Source organism: Plectropomus leopardus, chromosome 19 (assembly GCF_026936395.1).
Source record: "Plectropomus leopardus strain MGB_pleo_1.0 chromosome 19, ASM2693639v1, whole genome shotgun sequence".
Lineage (NCBI taxonomy): Eukaryota > Metazoa > Chordata > Actinopteri > Perciformes > Serranidae > Plectropomus > Plectropomus leopardus.
The window spans coordinates 30,217,809-30,239,175 of record NC_142194.1 but is presented as its reverse complement, the minus strand read 5'-3'; the positions used below and the strand labels follow the sequence as shown (position 1 = coordinate 30,239,175).

Sequence of the window (21,367 nt, the reverse complement as noted above, 5' to 3'; positions counted from 1 at the left end):
CCCTTATAAATGCTATTCATTTTAAGAGGACATTAATATCTGTTAGATCAGAGAACATGTATTTGTTTTTTTCCCAACAGTATAATTATCACTCCTGTTACACAAAATAGTGAGAAATTATCTATGCTCATTCTTGAGTAAATCTGTTCATTTCAAAATTCTTTTTTCTTTTTTTCCACACTAGGTTGTAAGAAGAACCAAAAGCCAAATCCTACCATCCTGGCCTAAAACCAAACTGAATGTCCACAAAACATCCACAGCATACATAGAGCAGACCGTGGATGTGTGAGAACAGAAGAAGAGTAAGTTTTTTTTCTTGTCATAAAAACCGTGTTACAACATTTAATAATTTTCTTTCTCCTCTATCTGTACAAACACATGATCCCCAGTGTCGATACAAGAAAATCACCTCAATCAGGAAAAATAAATTATTTTATTGACAATATAATGCACACTGTATCGATAAGAACATTAAAATACAAACAAATGTGGTTAACAGCTGTGTTCTTTTGAACTTTCACAAGCAGTGTTGAGCAACTAACTTCCAAAATATAATGCAGTACATATTACTATTAATTATCATTTTAAAGGGAAGTTTTGTTTCAATATTACTTCCTGTGCAGAGAAATGCATTACACTACTTTTGCATTACTTTCACTCAAAAAACTGCAGAAGTCCAGCAAGGCATTAAAAATGCCAAAGGAATAAAAAATGCTGAGAAAATATCAACACTTTCTATCAGGTGGTAACACATTATTGCACATAGTAACTGCGTGTAGTAACTACATGTAGCAACTGCAGTAATATTACCACAAATCTGTTATACAGTTAAATTACTCAATTACTGCTTAAATGTAAAGTACTGCTCTAACATGTTGCTTTTACTGCACACCCACAACACTGTTCACATGTCATACTTGTCTTCATCTGTGATTTTTCACACTGGATTCAGAAAAATCTGTAGAACAGAAAAAAGGAAGACGCTAATTATTTCGTCTAATGACAATGTCCTCTCTCTCTTTCAGATGTTCCAGATATCTTGCATACTGCAGCTTTATTAGCTGGTGTTAGAGATACCTGGGAAGACGTGTGAGGATCGTCATCCCTTTTTGTGTTGTATGCCAGATATGATGTCTTGCCTTGTAATGACTTCTTCCTTCAACAGTTTCTGGAATTGGACACAGAAGTTTTCTGAGATGGGGATTTGTTTGAGCTCATCTGTGTATCTGCAGGGCTCCTCAAACATCTCCTCAAATACAGGCCCATCAAGTCACTGACATACTCTGAAAAATATGTTTACATTGTGACTTTTATTTTTTGTTTTACTGTTTTAATGTTTATTTACAAACCAATCCCAATGAAGTTGGGACGTTGTGTAAAAGGTAAATAAAAACAGAATACAATTAAAGCTGCAAGCAGCGATGAACGGCCCCTCGAACCCCAACGCAAGTCGAGGCTACTGACAGGACTCTGAGTAACGCAATCATCCATTTCAGTGAAAGTCTGAAAGAGTATAGAGAAAGTCTGAACCCTTGAGTAAGATATTTCACATGGTGAATTACTTCCTTTGGACACACAAAATCTATGCCATCTTGGTCTACATCATTTGTAGATCAAAACATGTAGATTTCATGAAAATCAAGATAGTTGTGGTACAAGGCGTTCTTCATTTTGCCAGTAGGTGGCTCAGTGAGTATCATAGTTCAGTGACTTGTTGATGTGATAAGGGCTGCAGCCTGACCACATCTTGGAAATCTGGGGCCAATCGGTCGATGCAAGGTGAAGTTACAATAACTTCCTCTTTGCCGGCAACCACTGGGTCTCCATGGCGACAGCATTCATGATAAACCTATACTTCAGAGGGAGGCATCATTAAGGTCTAAAAGGTTTTGTCACCAGTTTTGAAGTCAATCGGATAAAATCTGTAGGAGCAGTCCATCAAAGAAGAAAGCATGTAATTTCCATGACATTTATTGTTGCCAGTAGGGGGCGCTGAAAGTAATGGTAACAGTTGTCATGTAGATGTGTTAAGGGCAAGACAGTCATCAAACGTGAAGTTTGGTGCATATTGGACCATGACCCTCAGTTATAAACTACTTCCTGGTTAATGGCGAGACATGGAAATGTTATATGTAATGTAATAACTTTTGATGTCCAGGGCCTTCTGAGAGGATGTTTAGATTAGTCAATCGGATGAAATCTGTAGGAGAAGATAGGAAAATTGTGAACCCTGAAAATTGACAAAAACACACCAAAATCAAAGTCTTGGGCTGTGACACATGCCTCCCAAGTTTTGTAGCTCTAGGTGAAATGTTCCACAGGGGCTGCTTCGTTGAAATCTGTAGTGGGTGCTACAGAGCCATTTTTTTTTCACATCAGTGAAAAAAGAATTACATCAGATATCACATTTTAGGATGTCTGATGTGTGTGCCACGTTTGGTGAGTTTTGGTGTATGCTTTGCACCTCACAAAGTGCTTCCAGTTTTATGGCGATTAATGCGCAACTTTGGCAATCGCGTGAGGTCAATTAAGTTAACCTGCTACAGGGGAAAAATCAAAGAGTAAAAAAAGTAACCCCCTGCTACCAATATGTGGTGCTATGAGTAAGATTCAAAATTGCACTGCAGATGTCTTCAGGCCTGGACTCTTATCAAATCTGTGAAATTTGGTAAAGATCTGACCATCTGGGGCAAAGTTACAACAGTTTTTGATGTCATGTCGAAACATTGAAATTGTCCACCTGACACTGCTAATCAATCGAGTCAACCTGCTAGGAGCTGGACATCTCACTGTAAAACTTTGCCTTTCTTCTTCCAATAGGTGGCGCACTCATAATCGCATAAAATTGTCATATAGATGTGTTCAGGGCAGGACTCCTATCAAACACGTGAAGTTTGGGTCATATTGGACCATTTACAGCAGAGTTACATACCACTTCCTGTTTACTTCCTGGTTTGTGGCAGAACATGCAAATTAGATACCGTTCGGTGCTTGGGCCCTAATAATAAGAATTCCTACAGTTTCAAGAGAGTCCTCGCACCATTCGGTGCTGGGGCCCTAATAAGAATTCCTTCAGTTTCAAGAGGGTCCTTGCACCTTTCGGTGCTCGGGCCCTAATAATAATAATAATAATAATAATAATTCCTTCAGTTTCAAGAGGGTCCTTGCACCATTCGGTGTTCGGGCCCTAATGATTTGCGAATCCTTTTCAGCCTATATTCAATTAAATGCACTACAAAGACAAGATATTTGATGTTCAAACTAATAAACTTTATTGTTTTTTTGCAAATATTCACTTATTTTTTAAAAAGCTGGGACAGGAGCAACAAATGACTGGGAAAGTTGAGGAATGCTCAAAAAACACCTGTTTGGAACATTCCACAGGTGAACAGGTTAATTAGAAACAGGTGAGTGTCATGATTGGGTATAAAAGGAGCATCCCCGAAAGTAAGCATGGGGCAAGGTTCACCACTTTGTGAACAACTGCGTGAGCAAATAGTCCATCAGTTTAAGAACAACGTTTCTCAATGTACAATTGCAAGGAATTTAGGAATTTAATAGTCTACAGTCCATAATATCATCAAAAGATTGACCTTCGATCCCTCAGGCAGCACTGCATTAAAAACCAACATCATTCTGTAAAGGATAGTACCACATGGGCTCAGGAACACTTTGGAAAAACCATTGTCAGTTAACACAGTTCATCGCAACATCTACAAGTGCAATTTAAATCTCTACCATGCAAAGCAAAAGCCATATAAGCTTCTCTGGGGCCGAGCTCATCTGAAATGGACTGACGCAAAGTAGAAAAGTGTGCTGTGGTCTGACGAGTCCACATTTCAAATTGTCTTTGGAAATCATGGACGTCATGTCCTCCGGGCCAAAGAGGAAAAGGACAATCCAGTATGTTATCGGCGCAAAGTTCAAGAGCCAGCATCTGTGATGGTATGGGGGTGTGTTAGTGCCCAAGATAGTTCCACATCTGTGAAGGCACCATTAAGGTTGAAAGGTACATAAAGGTTTTGGAGCAACATATGCTGCCATCCAAGCAACGTCTTTTTCAGGGACATCCCTGCTTATTTCAGCAAGACAATGCCAAGCCAGATTCTGCATGTGTTACAACAGCGTGGCTTCGTCGTGAAAGAGTGCAGGTACTAGACTGGCATGCCTGCAGTCCAGACCTGTCTTCCACTGAAAATGCATGGCGCATTATGACGCATAAAATACGACAATGGAGACCCCAGACTGTTGAGCAACTGCAGTCATTCATCAAGCAAGAATGGGAAATAATTCAGCCTGCAAAGGTTCAACAATTAGTGTCCTCAGTTCCCTAATGCTTATTGAGTGCTGTTAAAAGGCAAGGTGATGTAACACAGTGGTAAACATACCCCTATCCCAGCTTTTTTGGAATGTGTTGCAGGCATCAAATTCAAAATGAGTGAATATTTGCAAAAAAAATGTTTCTCAGTTTGAACATTAAATATCTTGTCTTTGTAGTGTATTCAATTGAATATAGGTTGAGAAGGATTTGCAAATCATCGTATTCTATTTTTATTTATGTTTTACACAATGTCCCAACTTGGAATTGGGGTTTGTATTAGAATAAGACTACAATGTTGAATGACAGAAGTGCAATTTTTAAAAACAAATAATAACAGTTGGGTTTTTTTTGTTGTTTTTTTTATACTTGAATATTTATAATAAAAGCTTTGTTTATTACTTACTGAATGTTGGCTAATTTTCCACAGGATTTGCAGTGCATTGTCTCTTCTTGTTTTTTGGGAAGCTTTGCAGTGGAAGGCATATGTTGTGATGTACTGTAATTGGAAAAACACACAATTAAAACAATAATTTTTGATGGGAAACATGATAGTGTGTATGCTTTAAAAAACACTTTGGTCCATGTGAAAATGTTTTTTTGATAAAAAAAAAAGAGCCAAACCACATATATATGTTATGTTTCTGTTTCTATTTACTTGCAGTGTATTTTAGCAGGATTTTTCAAGAAAAGTAAAAGCTAATCTTGTTTTAAATTATCAGTTTCCTACCTGAAATATTAATGATAACACTGGAATATTACAAGTATTACTCTTTACCTTTCCTTTCTCACTGTGCTTCATGTTTTCTGTTTGAAAGTTGGCACAGAAATAGCACAGATTTATCACTGAATAACGTGTAATATGTATGTAGGCAATGTAAGTCTGAGGAATGATCACATAAGGTCAGCAGCTGAGAAAACAATGCTACATTTTTTTAGGAGACATTGGTGAAAAAACAGCTCAATACATATCTTAATGCACGTTGCATGTCTATAAAATAATGCGGAAGTCAATCCACATCTGTATTATCTGGTTACTACGTTAATTAGCACTGTATTCACGTCCCCTTTTCACACTGTCGACACAAAACAAACTCAGGCAAAACACTGATATGATGTTACTTACCGATTGTGCTTCAGAGTCCTCCACTGTATTGACAGAACGGTACAGTCCGTCAGCATTAGCTTAGCCACATAGCCAGCTTCCTACTTTGACTTGTTTAGTAAACAGTCCTCTGTTAAGTATAGCATGAACAAACATACATGGCCGTATTTGGCTTTTGCTGGCTGGAAAACAAAGCACATCCATTTCTGTCAAGTGCTTGCCTCCATGGGGACGCTGAACAAAGTTAACTTTCCAGAAACTCCTCTTAGCTGAGACGCACTCAGGCAGACCGGTGGAAAGGGAGGGGGAGAACAGTTGCGCAGAGGGAGGAGGGGAGGAGAGGGAGCAGCCTGAGCATGGAGCAGAGTGCCTATTTTATAGACATCATTCTTAGTGTTAGAGAGACTGAGTCCTGCTCAGAAAAAGCAAAACAAAAGGCTGGCGTTGGAAGGCAGCCAAAACTGCCCCCAGGACTTTCTCCCACATATGCTTATCTCAGTATGTAACACTTTGGCATTCTTTAACATGGCCATCCAACATTGTAACACAATTAAAAGATTGAAAAAGCAGGAGAAGCATAATATGTCTCCGTTAACATCATTGATAAACAAACTCTACCAGCAGATAAGCAGCTACAGCAAAACATATTTTAGCGACCTTAAAATTACTATTACTTCCTCCAGTTTGACTTATATAACAGCTGATCGAGGCAGTGGCAGAGCAAGCCCCCAGGAAGTGCGCCACTCTCTGAAGCTAAATTTACAAATTTCCTTAAATCACTGGATCGTTTTTTTTGAGACATGTTGACTTTTCAGAGCGCATTTTTTACTAATCATTGTTAAAAATATTAAGTCCTAAAGACGTAAAATGCGCCATTTTCCGAATATAGAGATATTTCTCCAGACATAAAATGAACGTGCATCCGACCCGCTGGACTCCACCTTGTGCACGCGCATGTAACTCTTGGAGTCCCTGACACAACACAGGCTTCTTGCCGGCCGTAGTAATGGATATTTTTGAATCATAATTCATCATTTTTACCATCTTACAACACATCCATATGCTGTTGGTTGTAAAACATATGGACGTCTTACCGTGTCTGTGTCAGAGACCGTATATACAGTCTACGGTCCATATCAGTGAGCAGCACGGAGGACTAGTGACAGTTATTAACCGGTACTGAACATAGTATTTACTTAAAGTTGAACTGTGTAATAATGCACGGGGCAATATTACAAGGCACCACCGTTTAATACATTTCTTGTGGGCCCAACAAATTTTGATTCTGTTTTGATTTGATTTATGCGTGTGTGTGTGTGTATACAGAGATAGATATACCATTATCTGATTATCAACTAAATATTAAAACCGACAGCACCGCTGTGAGTCAGAGTAAGTGCTCGGGTACACTCAGTCGCAATCGGCCGTGTTCGGCTGTCGTTAATCACTTCGGATGCTCTATGGACCAGTTAGCAGCTCTCATAGGAATGAACGAGGCCCCGTCTCCACACCTTTATCCAGATTTATAATAGATCCATGTGGTAGAGCAGCAACTGTACTTTTTGGAGTCTGGTGGTTTTAATATCATGGCTTCAAATCCCTGTTGGTAAGGGCTGTCTGAATACAGTGTTGCCAACTCCTCTGTCAGGGAAGTCGCTATTGGCTCTCCCAAAAGTCACTAGAAGTCACTAGATGATGTCATCAACTAATCTGCATAATATGCAGAGCGGTCACGAAGTCTGCTGCAGGACTGCGGGTCTGCTGGTCAGACTGGCCACATGAGTGGTAACAAGGAGAAGGCAGCTGTCCTCTCTGTACTTGGCTCCTGTGAGCTTGGTTATAATGTGAACCGCAGCGCGGGATGTGTTAGATGCTTTTTGCTGAAGCTTTGTCAATACAAGTTGCTAGATTTGCTTTGTCAACACAATCATTCCCCAAATGACCAGAAAAAAGTTGCTAGATTTGTCGCTGGTCGCTTTTGACAAATTAAGTCGCCAAGGGGTTTTTGGAAAGTTGCTAGATATAGCAACAAAGTCGCCAAGTTGGCAACACTGAGTGTATACTTAAACTGATATAGGGTTTTTTCTCTAAGTGGAACCTTTTTTAAGTGGCTTAAAACTAATCAGTTAAGAGAGTGTGTTTGTTTTTTTGTTTGTTTTTTTTTACCCTGAAGCTATTGTTAAGACTGTGAGTTGGTCAGTAGCAATTAATAAAAAACAAAACATCAAAAACAGAGCTTCAATCTCATAAATTACTGTATCACTCTAAGACGACATGATCACCTATGTACATTTACCCATTCTGGGCTGTATGGTCACACCTGGTCTAAAATAAACTTGATCCAAAATGTAAAGAAGCCAGACACAATAGAAAAGCCCTTCACCAATTTAAAATCAGATGCAGTTGAAAAGAAGAGAAGTGCATCTTAAAAGGAAAGCATGTTAAAAACATACTGGATTGACCCCCCCCCATCCTTTCACGACACACACACACACACACTCACACACACACACTGTACTGTGATGTTACTATTACAGGTTTTTGCATGGGTTACAATCTGTTGGAATCACCTGTAGTTTATACAGAACTCGCAGCGTGTGATCACAAGCTGAAAGACAACACTTGTATCTGTCAAACAGGATTTACGTATTTGCAGCAATTAATCAATTAATTAATTAAATAATAAATTTACCAAGTTCAGTCTTGTAGAGCCAGGAAGAGTATTTCCTCTCTGACTGCCAAGTTGGATCAAAGCTGTGGTGTGTCCTGTGTTTAAATGTAATTTAAAACAAATTTCCTTCAACTCTTCATCACCTGCACTAGTCTATATTAGTAACATTAAGGATGTAGAGAACAGCATAACTTGTTCTACAGCTGCTAACAGCCCACCATCATTCCCACTTAGAGAATGGGTGAAATCAATGCAAAGCAGTTGGGCTGGGGCACCAGTCCCCCAAATCACTAAATCTGCCCCTGATGAAAAGGAGAGCAGCTAGATGAGATACGGAGCAATGCATCGTTGTATTTAAAAGGACTCCTTCCTAAAACTGAGACTAAAACAAAGTCACTTTCCACCACTGAACATTGCACTGTTCAGATGCTGTGACGTTGAAAGGAAAAACAGGACACACAGTGGTAAGAACTGTGAGCCACAGACAGTGCGCCTCCACCGACTGAGTGTAACTAAACATATGAGCTATGCGCGTGCAAGTTGGGGTGAAGCCCCACCTGAGTGGAGGAGAATTGACAGAGAGGCAGCAGAGACTGAAACAGATAAATAACTAATAACTATAGTTTACTCAATAAAACCTATTCTATATGAAACGTGACTTTTCAGGGGGCGCAATGATGGTTTAAATAGTAAATTAAACTATCAAGACTAAAATAGATAAGGAGTATAAATTGCGGGGTTGTTAAACTCCTTGCCTACCTGCAAACGGGTCTCCGCCATCTGCATCGGTGTCTGGCTGGTCCTCCACATTAGTATCAGGCTTAAAAAATACGTCCTCCTCGACGTCACATTCTGGTTCTTTTCCAGAGAGGCAAGTGTGGAAAAAAAGCTGAAATTGAGGAAATATTTTTCCATATTTTAAGCTCCCTGTTGTCCTTTTCTCTCTTTGCCTTCCCTTTTGCTGCTCCACTGGTTCACCATTTGTTTCAAAATCCATTGTCTAAATTAATGAATACGTTCATGTCTTGGTACTTTCCAATTCTCACGCTCACATGACTCACCGCATCATCACAGGCACAGCAACAAAGTAATCATAAAACTTTTGATGTGTGAATTTATTCATATTCCATCACAGATACTAGCATAAATTTAAGTATTTATCTGATTTTTTTTTAAGAAGAAGCAAAGGCTGGATGCTGCAATTGGTGGGGTTTGGAGGCCCCTAGAGGTCGGAGGCCCCCGGGTACTGGCCCATTCGGCCTGGTGGTTAATCTGTGCTTGGGTGTAATTATAGCTGAGAGAGATCTAAGCAGTTAAATTTGGATCTAGCTCAACCAGACGGACCTTACAGAAGTATTTGAAATGACCACGACCTCTAAACGCCGCAATGCCTAGTGGCACATAATGTGTTAAATGGCATTGTTGCATTTATGCACCAAAACTACTTAAACTAATTGTGTGACATTGTGAGAATTTGGTTCAAAGGATCCTAATTGACATTTTATTGGCAGTGTTTCTGTGGTTCCAGCACACAATTCTTGAACATTACATTCCAACATCACATAAAATGGCATTGAGAGGTTATGGTAAACTGATGTATTTCTGTAAGATCTGGTTGAGCTCAAACGAATATCCTGAATCAGGTCTTCATTAAGTGGAACCAAGTGGAAGTTTGAAGAATTCTGCCCTAATCCATCCCCATGTTTTTTACAGTGTTCAATGCCATCATATTTATAATAATTTATTTGGACAGTATCTGTGCAAGGCAGCTATAGCATGTTTAAATTTAGAGGAAGAACACAGTTATAGTTACAAAGATACAAAGATGAACTTTTGGACTACAATGAAATGCAAATTTCATCACCAACTAAAGTTTGATGCACCTCATTCACAGCCCTGAAATCCACACTGTTATATGCACTTCATTATACAGGGGACATTCTGCTTCCATATTTGGAACTGAATATTCGCATTAGACATAATCCTTGCAGTGCAGAATATCCAACATTATTCTAAAGATTATTGGCTCTTGAGCAAAGAATAGATTGTGTCGAGTTACACTCACATAAAGAGTATTCATTCACTTTTCTCACCCCATCCTATTTGGTCCTGGATTTCAACCAACAACCACAAACCCTCAATCCCCCCCATTCAGCTGGCTCTCTGCCCACACTTTATAAAGTAAGTACCGGTCTGCAGTTAAATGCTGATCTGGGGTCAGAGATACGTAATACTCAGTGTTGTTGCTGCATTGATAGCATACTGTGAGCAAGGAGATAAGAGAATGACAGTGCGCTGACCTTTCCCTGGTGGCCCCTCTGTAAACAATGCTAATGATGGCTCCAGGTGATAACACCCAGCTCTCCTGTTTTCTTTCTTTATTTCTGTCCTATTTTCCTCCTTTCTTTCTTTGATTCTTTCTTTCTTTCACTCTCTCACACACATAGACACCTTTCAGCTACCATCTCTCTGCTACCATCCTGGTCTTGCTCCTCTTTCTCCCTCTGCAGTGTTAAAGGCTGTGTTCGAAATCATCCACTCATTCACTCACTCCCTATCCATTACATCGTGTATATGATGTAGTGAACTACATCATATACAAGATGTAGGGAACGACGACGGGAGGAGAATTCGGACACTACACGGCAATTTCCTGAACGTGGTGGCGTCAGCAGATGCGCCATGGTTATTCAACTATAAATACCATCATACTAAAAAATACAAATGTAATGTTCAATCAGGAATGACAAATATGAATTCTGAAATTTCTTTTATTGATGAATATGCACCACTAGAATATATCCCATCCATGCAGAGCCACATTTCTTCGGCCGGAGAACAGCTGGTTGTGCTTAACACGAAGCTTAATAAGCTTCTCAACATCTTCATCAGTCCCTTGGAACAAGACACAGAAAAGCATTTATTTTTCTAACACACCGCCAATTGGGAAAAGAGAACAAAACGCTATGATCAGATGTGAGCGGGTGTGCTGGTGTCTGCTCCTAGCTAGAGCTGCAACTACCGGCAAGCCCTAGCATTAGCCTTAGCGTTAGCGTTAGCGTTAGCTCGCAGATACAAATAACAAACCGGATGCTTCTCCACCAACAAATCTGCTCGTTATGACAATTCGCAACCATTAAAAGGCATAAAACCACGCCACTAAAGTATTACACGCATCAAATGTGTATATTGTAATGTTACTTAAATTTATATACAAAAGCGGCGGTTGGTGCGGCGGCCATCGTCTCCTTCTTCTCCTCTTCCAAAACACGACCGCATTGCATTGTGGGATACGGAGCACAAAGTAGTGTACATTGCTTGTTCACTCAATTTTGCGGTGCATTGTGGGTGTTTTCTCTTCTACTACATAGTGGATGAAATTAATCGCGGAGAATTCGAACAACACTACAAAATGGCGAACACACTATATAGTGCACTACATCCGTGATAGGGGGTGATTTCGAACACAGCCAAAGCCTAGGGTAACATCCCTCCCTCCCACCAATATCCTTTTGTACTCACAGGAGAAATCCTAGAAATCCCCTCTCCTGCTCACCTGTTTAATCTCCTTATCGGCATGGAGATTACACCACACAGTGAATAGAAGAACGGGCTGCAAAGAGCCTAGCAGCCAGTAAAAACTGCTGTTCTGTGATATGGCAGGACTCAAAGGATTACAAGCATCTCAGGCAAACGAGGGCTAGAGAGGTCTCCAGAGGGTTTGACCAACACCAGAAGTTTGGATTTTTATCACTGAAATACCCTAACTCTACTGAAATTAGACTAATAATAGTAATTAATAGTAATAAATATTCGTACTTTATTCTAAAATAGTAAACTAATAACATTATTTCACATAGATTAGTAGAAAAGGAAGAAGGCAGAAAATTATAATGTCTTATTGTTCATACTGTAAATATTAACACTATATATGGTGAGTTGCTAATTTTTTTAGTCCATTTTACAAAGCTACAGTTATATAGCCTATGTTCATGCAACAGCATATTCTGAATTATTGGTCTGATGTGATTTCTTAATGACCCTTCACATCTGTTCCTTGATCCAACCCTTACTCCAAACTAGGGTTGCCCGATGAACATTCATGATTTGCGTCATCAGTCAAGGAGCCACTGGTTCAAACACAGTTGTCAGTCCAATGAATTAATCATTTCTAGCTCCACAGAAAAATGGCATAGCATGCCACAAAGTTTCATAACATGATAACATTGTCAGCTGTAGTGTGCTTGAACAAATCCAGATCTGACTGACTTTCTCTCTTATATTCATGCATATACATATATATAATATAATACATTCCAAATACAACCCCTGTGGTGCCTGGTTCATCAGAACAAAGACTTCCCTTCTGCATCAGTCATATCTCTTTTAACAGACATCTGCATATGAATGCTGATACATTTTAAAACATTTTAACTCATCGTCAGACATAGCTGTGTTCTTAGATTGCATTTAGGCCAATTTGTTCTGCTCTCTACTTGGACTATTTACTGTTGACATGATTGGTCATTACTACTCAGACTACAAATGGAAATTAGACCACACTGGCTACAGATTCTACATACATGTGCAGATATCTGTAGAGATTAACATGGTGGCCACATGTAAAGTAAAAGGTCCTTTCACGTATTTCTTTGAAATCTGCTGGAAAGATAGGAAATTAGTCACACAAAAGTAATGAATTAGAAAAATAAAAAGGTATTTTTGCAGATGGATTTGTAGATTGTCACAAAGTATATCAGCGTTTATTAACTCCAAAAATGTGAACTCTCATCTTAAGTATGAGTATGGTGGGGTGCCCAGTAGCTAAGTTTGCTAGAGCTGGAGCCCCATGTACAGAGGCTGTGTCCTCGCCACAGTGGCTGTGGGTTTGATTCTGGCCTTGGCCCTTTGCTGCATGTAATCACCTCTCTCTCCCTTTTTCATGCTACAGCTATCCTATCTCTAACAAAGGCAAAAGCCAAAAAAAACCCATATCTTTATACAACATAAACCCTGCATGGCTTTTTAGTGTACACATTTTTCATTAATCCCAGAGTGAGAATGCTTAAATTCTACAATTAAAAAAGTATTTCTCACTAAATTTGAAGCAGCAGCAGTTTACTGGAGCCTCAGTCATCACTACACACTGCTTTTGGGTATAACTTTAATAAGAGGCCACAAACATGGATCAATTAAAGCATTACTGAGTGGACACTGGTGGCACTTTGTCCATTTAACACTTTGACACTGTTCTCGCAGTGGAGAATTACATGGATTACACAGCTGATTGCCAGTGCCTCACCGCCACATGGCCTCTGAAATTAATATGGAGAGGAGCAGAGATTCACACAGACACTGCAGCTTGTCTAACAGTAGTGCTAGGGACAACCGCACTTCATGCCTGCTAGCTTGTCACTGAGCTAAATGGAGTGTGTAGGCCCCTACACAGAAATGTCAGGCGTCAGAACAGGAGTTTATCAAGAGAGCTTATGGAAGATGTGGCACACTGTGGCTGTGTAGCATCATCTCCCAGCTGCCACAATCCCTCCTCCCCTTTGCACACACTGATATACCATTTTACCAGTCAATAAGGCCTTTTTGTTCTTTTTTATTGTAGATCATTTCTGAACCAGCAGTGTGGTCAATAGAGTTGGTGTACGAGCTTAAAGTGGTTTGAGTTACACAAACCTATATTTGTCATTATGTCATGTTCTGGCAATTTTAAAAGTAGACCAAGTAACAGTGCCAAATTCAACTCAAACTGCATTAGTAATAAACAGCATGACATTGTGATATTTGATTAGTATAATATCATGTTTGTAAACTTACTAATGGAGCATGTAGTGTCATACAGAACCAGCTGATTCCTAAAGTTTCACTGGAAAGCTGAAACCTTCTGCTGAGGTAAATAACCATTGCTAAAAAAAAGCTAGGCTAACGTTACTTGCTGTTGGTAATGTATGTTGATTGTATGATGTATGTATGTTGTATGTAATTTCCAGTAAACATTACAATATAAATGTGTATTTTCTGCTTTAAAAAGTGATATTGCACATACAGGAAGATAGCAAGTAGGTTACTTACCCATCTTTTAGGTATTTATGTCTCTGGTCTGATCTCCAGTGCGTAGCTTATGGCTACGTGGTTTGATGTTACACGATGCTATGTGATAGTTAGACACTGGCTTTCAGTTGGGTAGTATGTACAAGGTACAAGGTAGATTTATTGTAATTTTTCTTAAACGTGGTTTAAGAACAAATGAAATTAAAGTTGCTCCTAAATCCTGCTACATCTTTTTGGTGTCAAAGGAGGAGTTGAGGAGTCTCACAGCCTGGGGAAAGAAGCTGCTCTATAGTCTGGTGGTTCGGCAGCAGGTACTTTTGTATCTTCAGACGGCAGCAGGATGAACAGGCTGGGGTGGCTGCTGTCTTTCAGGATCATTCGGACTCTGTGCAGACACCTCACTTCACCGAGGTTACGTTCAACTCAGGATCCACTGCTGAGTCAAATGGGTCACCTGGTAAAATTTGGTAAACTGGTCCTGTCCGCTGTTTGGCATAATATCAAACAGGTTTGAAAAAAATTCCACACTGACCCAACCCTCATAGTCTGACTCTAAAATAAGGAATATGATAAGTGTTTCAGATTACATATTAAAAAATCTGTGCCATGTTTCTATCTAAAAAGGGAGTGGCTGGTGAGATAGCTATATTGGAGAAAATCTCACTCTTAACCCAGCACAAGTCAAGTATACAACAGCAGGATTGAGCAAGGCTTTATCCCAAACGCCCTTAGATCAGAGCATTAGAGCTGCAGATAGAGCAACTGAGGAGGATCAAAACGGAGACAAGCAGAAGAGGAGTTTAAAGGATGCAATCTCTATTCTGGAGCAGGTCCTCATTTCACTGTCTAGCGTCCAGCAAGCCCCCCTCTCTCTCCTCCTCTTAACCATGCAGTCCCCTGCTCAGCACACTCAATTATTTATCAGCTTACAGACGCACTGAGGGGAGCAGAAAGTAGGGTGGAAGCAGCAGCCGCAGCCGCAGAACTTCACTGTTGCTCCTTTCTTTCCCTGTTCCCTCTTCAAAAGTAACCATCCCTCCATCTCCAGCCTTCCATGTAAAGCATGAATAATTAACACTAATGACCCGGTGGGCACAAATGGGAGGAAGAGAAACACACTGGTCATCATCTGGCCCTTTCTGCGCTTTCTTTGTCTCCGGTAAGCACCCGAATCCTGACCCGCACCTCGAGCAGCTCTCTCTTTCTCTTACAATTCTTTCCCCTTTTTCTCCCTCTTATTCCCACCTTTGCTGTAACTGTTCATTAGTTCTGGCCAGTTGTTTTGTTTCCTCCCTTCCAGCCCCTTTTATTGTTCTTAGATCCCTCACACCGGAGGTCTTTGTTCTCGATAAGAGTCTCTGATACTGTTAACACTGTTACTGTTGAGAGACTGGCATCAAGGAGATCACTGCAACCTCAGCACTGTGTGTGTGCGTGTGTCTGTTTGCATGCAGAAACACTGCAGCACAACTAGCTCATAATGTCGTCGTCAGAGTTTTAACAATGGATACATTTTCAGTTATCATCTATGATAAATTGTGCAGGTAAACATGTGTACATTGGTGTTCATGTATCACGAATCTTCAATTGCATGTGTGCATGAGCATACAATATCCATGCATCAACATCCCAGCGATTTTTTTGTGCATGTATGTATATGTGCATGTAAATACCGTGTGTGTGTGTGTGTGTGTGTGTGTGTGTGTGTGTGTGTGTGCATGTTTGTGTTTCGTGTGCTTATTTACAGTATATTTGTGTCTCAGAGAAATAGAAAGCAGCAGTGATAAAGAGGAATAGCTAATGTCAACTGCACTGACTGCTGACTCGGTATCAAAGCCCCCTGCTTGCTTCATATCTGCAGACAGCCACCAGTAACAGACTCCCCATCATTAAGTACCGTACACCACACCTAACTGAGAGAGGCAGAGAGAGAGAGAGAGAGACAAGAGGAAAAGATGCTTAAAAGAGACAGAAAGTAGGAGGACCAATGAACAGCTTGACAGAGGAGGAGACAGAGCTCGACTGAGGTCAGCGTGGCATCGTTACTCCAACTCTGGTCTTTCACTCCTTTCTTTCCTCATTTCAGTACTTTCCCTTATTCATTTGTTATTAATAAAACCTTCCTACTTCATAATTTATGGAAATTCAAACCCCATCAACAGTAGCACATCAATGTGGGAAAATGTGACACTAAACTGCAGCAAAATAACACCATTTGTCGTAAGGCAGATGTTCTTTTGCCAACAGCCAGTTAAAGGCAGCGTGGCGTGGGTGGATCAGGAGGGAGGAGGCTGGCTGCTCGAATAACACGTTTTTGCATCTTTAAAGCAATGTAATCTGAACGTTTTGGCAGCTTCACCCTGTGATGGTTGCTTGCTTACAATTAGAACTCTTAAAGCAATTACTGCACACTGAACCCAGGAGTGTCACATTAAATTGGGTAAACTGAGCCTGAGGGGAAGAGAATTTCCATTCCAAGTTACTCCCCATAATGCATTGTGTTGAGTTTTAAGTTCTTAAACTCTATGGGTTGTATTGAATCACAATGCAAAGCTAGTACTTAATCGATATGCTGAAGTCTTAAGGTTTGCTGTTAAACAATACACACCTGCCCACTTCAGCAGTCAAAACAGAGCAGTGATAGCTTGAAAACACACACTTGACTTGATGGGCATCCCTGTACTCCACACAGTCAAGGAGAACATGCTAGAAAGTTCCTGTAGGTCTAGGGTACAGCGGGGTTCATCAGGCGAAGGTCAGTACATACCGTATTGCTTTCTTTCCAGCAAAACACTGTACATTAATAAAAAGCCTCTTGTACACACTTTTAGCTGAATCTCCTGAAACTCCTCCCTAGGCCCAAATCCCATGACAGGCACTGTGGCAGCACACACTTGCACTCACACATATGCTCACACAGTGTGATGGAGCTGCTAATCCACATGATGTTTAACCCTGAAAATGGGCTAGAGCTCAAGCATGCCTCGAGCCAGACATGGTGGATGTATACTTCAAAATGATGTGTGTATCACTTTCTATGCTGACTTTAGGATTTATTAAGGAATGAAAAAAAAACAAAAAACTCTTGACAGTGTTTTTACCTTACAAGAAACTATATTTGGTGTGGAGGCAAACTGGAGTTTAAAAAATGTGGATACGTGATGTGAACAATTCCCACTTTGAGTTGTACACACTTTCTGATTGACTTCTCATTTCAGGATATTGTATTATTACATTCTGTAAAATTATTAGATTTATGTACAAGGTCAGAGTTCCCCATTCTCACAAAGTCCAGCAGATGCTTACAATCCAGGACAGCAAAAATAAATAAATAAATAAAAATACAAAGGCTGTCTGTAATGTGAAAATGTATATAGAAAAAAAACCTCTTGGTCATGACTTTACTGCATGTTGATCTTATGTGTGAAGCAGGGGTCAGGTCTCCTTTTATGTAAAAGTGATAAAAGCATTCTATAGTATTATATTATTACTTGTAGTGTTTGGAGTCTAAACTAGACGATTTTTTCCAGGGCCCTCAGCATGTGATTTTGATGCTAGAGGCACCTTTAAGCATCTTCATGAGACACACGAGGCTTTCAAAAACCTCCTGTGTAAAAACCCATCTGTGGCAATACTTGAAGGCCAGAGTAAATGACGTCCAGGAGGGGAGGTGGATGGGTCAAAGTAACTGGACTTTCACCCAGAAGACCACAGTCACACCAAGTGAGAAACCAAAAGTCAGCTTTGTTTTTTTTTAAATGTAACACACCAGGATACTTAGGTTGACACTTTTTTATTAACAGCTTAAAGTTTAAAAACAAAAGTAGGAGCAAACTACAAGTTTGGCATAACGCTTCATCAGATTTACTCCATTCTGAAACGGCCATCAGCTGTTCCTTCTAAATAACCATGTCCTGATTAGCAGAGGATGAGACAAGTGCACTACAAATATTGACAAATAAAAGTAGTATCAACAATAAATTTGTGTAAAATGAATTTCAATTTAGATATTATATTTCATAGGAGAGACACAATTGATGTAAAAGTACAACAAACATTTCAATAAGGTTGCCATATAAACAGAATAAATTCAGCACGTGATTATTTAGAGGAAGCTGATTGCAAATTAAGCACAGAGCAAATCTGATGATGCGATATGCAAAAGGTGTATTTTGCTACTATACTTTGTTTTTAATGTAAACTGTTTAGAACATTAGTGTCAACCTGAGCTAACTGGTGTGCGCTGGAACTTTAATTCTTTGATTTACATGGGTTACCCTGCACCAGCTGGTTCCCAAGAGAGAAACAAGACTGTGCACGGGGTGTCTTTGTTTTTTTTTATTTAATGTAATGTTACGTAATTTATGTACAGTCATCACACACTGATCTTTTTTCTAACCATGCATTGTTTTGCCTATACCTAGCTGCAGTGTTTTCACAACATTAATAACATGTTACAATGTCACATAGATACACTAAAGGGTGCCCTGTGCATCACTCTCAGACACAGAGGGGCCTTAGCAAAGCTTCACAATTTGATTAGCTGGGAACAGGAACTGGTTGGAATAACCCACAGGCAACAGCACCAAACAATCAAATACAAAGAACAATATTAAAGTTAAGCTTTTTGGATTATATTCTATCATTATTATTTTTTGCACAAATAAAATCATTTTAATAAACAAGGAAACGTGATGCAGCCTGTAGAAGTGCCTGTAAAACTTAAAACTCTTTGCTCACCTTTGTGGACTAGATATGAAAATATGGCAGGGCCATTGTTGTTCTTTACTCACCGGTCTGAATGAATAAAATCCAGTACAGACCGCTGAAGACTGCAATGTTGCATACTTAAATGGTACATGGACTGTACTTGTATAGCGCTTTTCGACCACTCAAAGTGCTTTCACAGGACATGTCACATTCACCCATTCACACAGTGGTGGCAGAGGCTACCGTACAAGTTGCCACCTACTAGGTAGTAACCATTCATATGCATGCACACTCCAATGACATGGCATCGGGAGCAATTTTGGGTTCAGTATCCTGCCCAAGCTGGAGCCGGGAATCGAACCGATCACCTTCCGATTAAAGGATGTCCCACTCGACCTCTGAACCGCAGCCCCCCCCCCATTATTTTTATGTCATAAAGACTGTACCATCACCTTTTAATAAAATGACATGGTAATAAACATCTCACCTAAAATGTAAACTGACCTGATGATAAAAGAAGCTTCAGTTGCTGAAATGTTATTACCAGTTTGGGTTTATTTTGACAAACTGTCATGTGATGTTGCCACGCTTTAAAAAAGGCAATTAATCACTTTTATCAGCACCACATATCTCTCTGCAACATTTCATTAATCTGCTTGTTTTGATTTTGTGTTGGAGATTCTGAAATTGGAGAGCTGACTTTATTTGCTGTAGGTGACAGTTATAATTATATTGGCCTGTTTTCTAAATTAATATTTTGTTTAATAAATCAAACAGACTGGACCTCTGTAGCCTTTGATAAAAGAATTTGAGAGAAACAAGGTGTGAGTATCCTTTTTGAAGCTGCCTGTGGAGGGTTTTTTTTCACACTTAAAATTTCTGTCCAACCTGTGCCAGTGTGTTTGTGTTGGGGGATTAGAAGAACTGCAGAATCACGCAAGAAAATCTGAATTTTTTCCATCAATGCAAATAAAAAAGAACTGTGAGATCTGCTGCATGCACTGTGGCAGTGATAGAAGTGCAGGCAGTAATCTGATTTTGCCCACAGAGGAGCCACCACAAACAAAACACACAGGATTAAACAACTTTATTCTAAAGGGTTTCCAATAAATCCCTAAAACTAGTTTGGACTTCACTTATGTCATGAAAGCAATATGAATGGATCAACTATTATGAGCACATGAGTTAGTGTGTCACATTTCGGTGTAATGGCCTCAGTTATGCAGTTGTTCCAGTGTTGTTTACACTTTTTAAAATCTTGATTTTTTTTTTTTTAAACGTATCCTACAAGGAAAGTGCTGAATGAATAAAGTAAGCAAGCGCTGTTCTATCATTGAACAGGACAGTATAATGAAAGTAATTAAAATGAATGAGAAAATGAAATGAAATTTTTCCTCCGTTGCTGTAAAGAATGTTTGATTAATTTTTACTTGGGAAAATTCAGAGAAAAAAAGACATGTAATAATCAATAATAAATGCATAAAGACTGTGAGATGGAAACATTTGCATCGTCAGATTATTTGGACAACACATGAAACAATGGGCTGTGCAAGTAGCTTCAGTATTGTGGATCTCTATTTTTGTACAGGAGCGTGCACAGTGTGTGGTATCATTTGTCTTTCTTTAGAACATTGAAATCAGCAACTGGAAGTAGCTATAAACTGTATGCGTGGTGTACTGTATATAAATCCCATGTTTGATGGACTAGGCATGTCACAAAAATAATCATTCATTCACTTCTGAACAGCTGTTTTTGGCAGTTCTACATTCACATCTTATGCAGCATACACTCACATGCACAAAGTTTCCTGAAGTGTGATCACAGCAAAGCCACCGCAGTGTCACATCACATACAGTGTACTGCATTAATGCTGAGACAACCCAAAACACCTTGATGATGACATCAGTGCTGTGTCAATCTGTAATCTGACTTCAGTGAAAAGTTACACACCCCTCCATGGATGGAAAAAAAAAATTCCCCAACTTGTTGGGTGGTTGTGATCCCTTGTGGGAGTTAAATAAAAACTTGCCATCCTCGAAATGGCGATATCAGAGGAAGCTTTCCTGGTACTCTGGGGATACAAGGTTCCATCCTGTAAGACATCTCCCTGTGTTTAAGTGAATTTTACACGACCTTTCTCACAAAGAATAATTACAATTTGTGCTACATTGCCTACAGTCAAATCCTGACAATCTCGCTTAATACAGTAGCAGAAAGGGAAAGTACCTCTGGGTCTACTTTATTAATGCCAATAAAAACACTGCATCATTAGTTAAGTGCCGCGTGAGTCGGAAATGATAGAAACCTGTCTGCCGTGTCACCTCACTCACTCTCTCACACACAGGCGGCACGTCACAGAAATCCTTTGCTACATACTTTCTGGTATGAGATGATAGGAAAAAAAGCAATAGGATGAATTAGCACACATGTTTTGGATCACACACTGTATGTGAGCTACAGTATGCCTGTACTTTGCGTGTGTCCCTGCTCCTTCACTGG

The 21,367-nt window shown here is 39.7% G+C and overlaps 1 protein-coding gene and 1 long non-coding RNA gene across 9 annotated transcripts in view; both read right to left on the bottom strand.

Annotated features, from left to right (window-relative positions):
• Positions 1–21,367, bottom strand: part of rbfox3a (RNA binding fox-1 homolog 3a) — a 939,385-nt gene that overhangs the window by 293,651 nt on the left and 624,367 nt on the right. The window lies entirely within an intron of this gene.
• Positions 415–7,171, bottom strand: LOC121958430 (uncharacterized). 2 transcript variants are annotated; one of them, XR_015775046.1, is made up of 4 exons: positions 5,445–7,171; positions 4,725–4,817; positions 1,078–1,283; positions 415–958 (listed from the first exon to the last, which is right to left on the bottom strand). It is a non-coding gene; the product is annotated as an uncharacterized LOC121958430 (long non-coding RNA). The 2 variants fall into 2 exon arrangements; XR_006106850.2 differs by having other exon boundaries at positions 1,078–1,168; positions 5,445–7,152.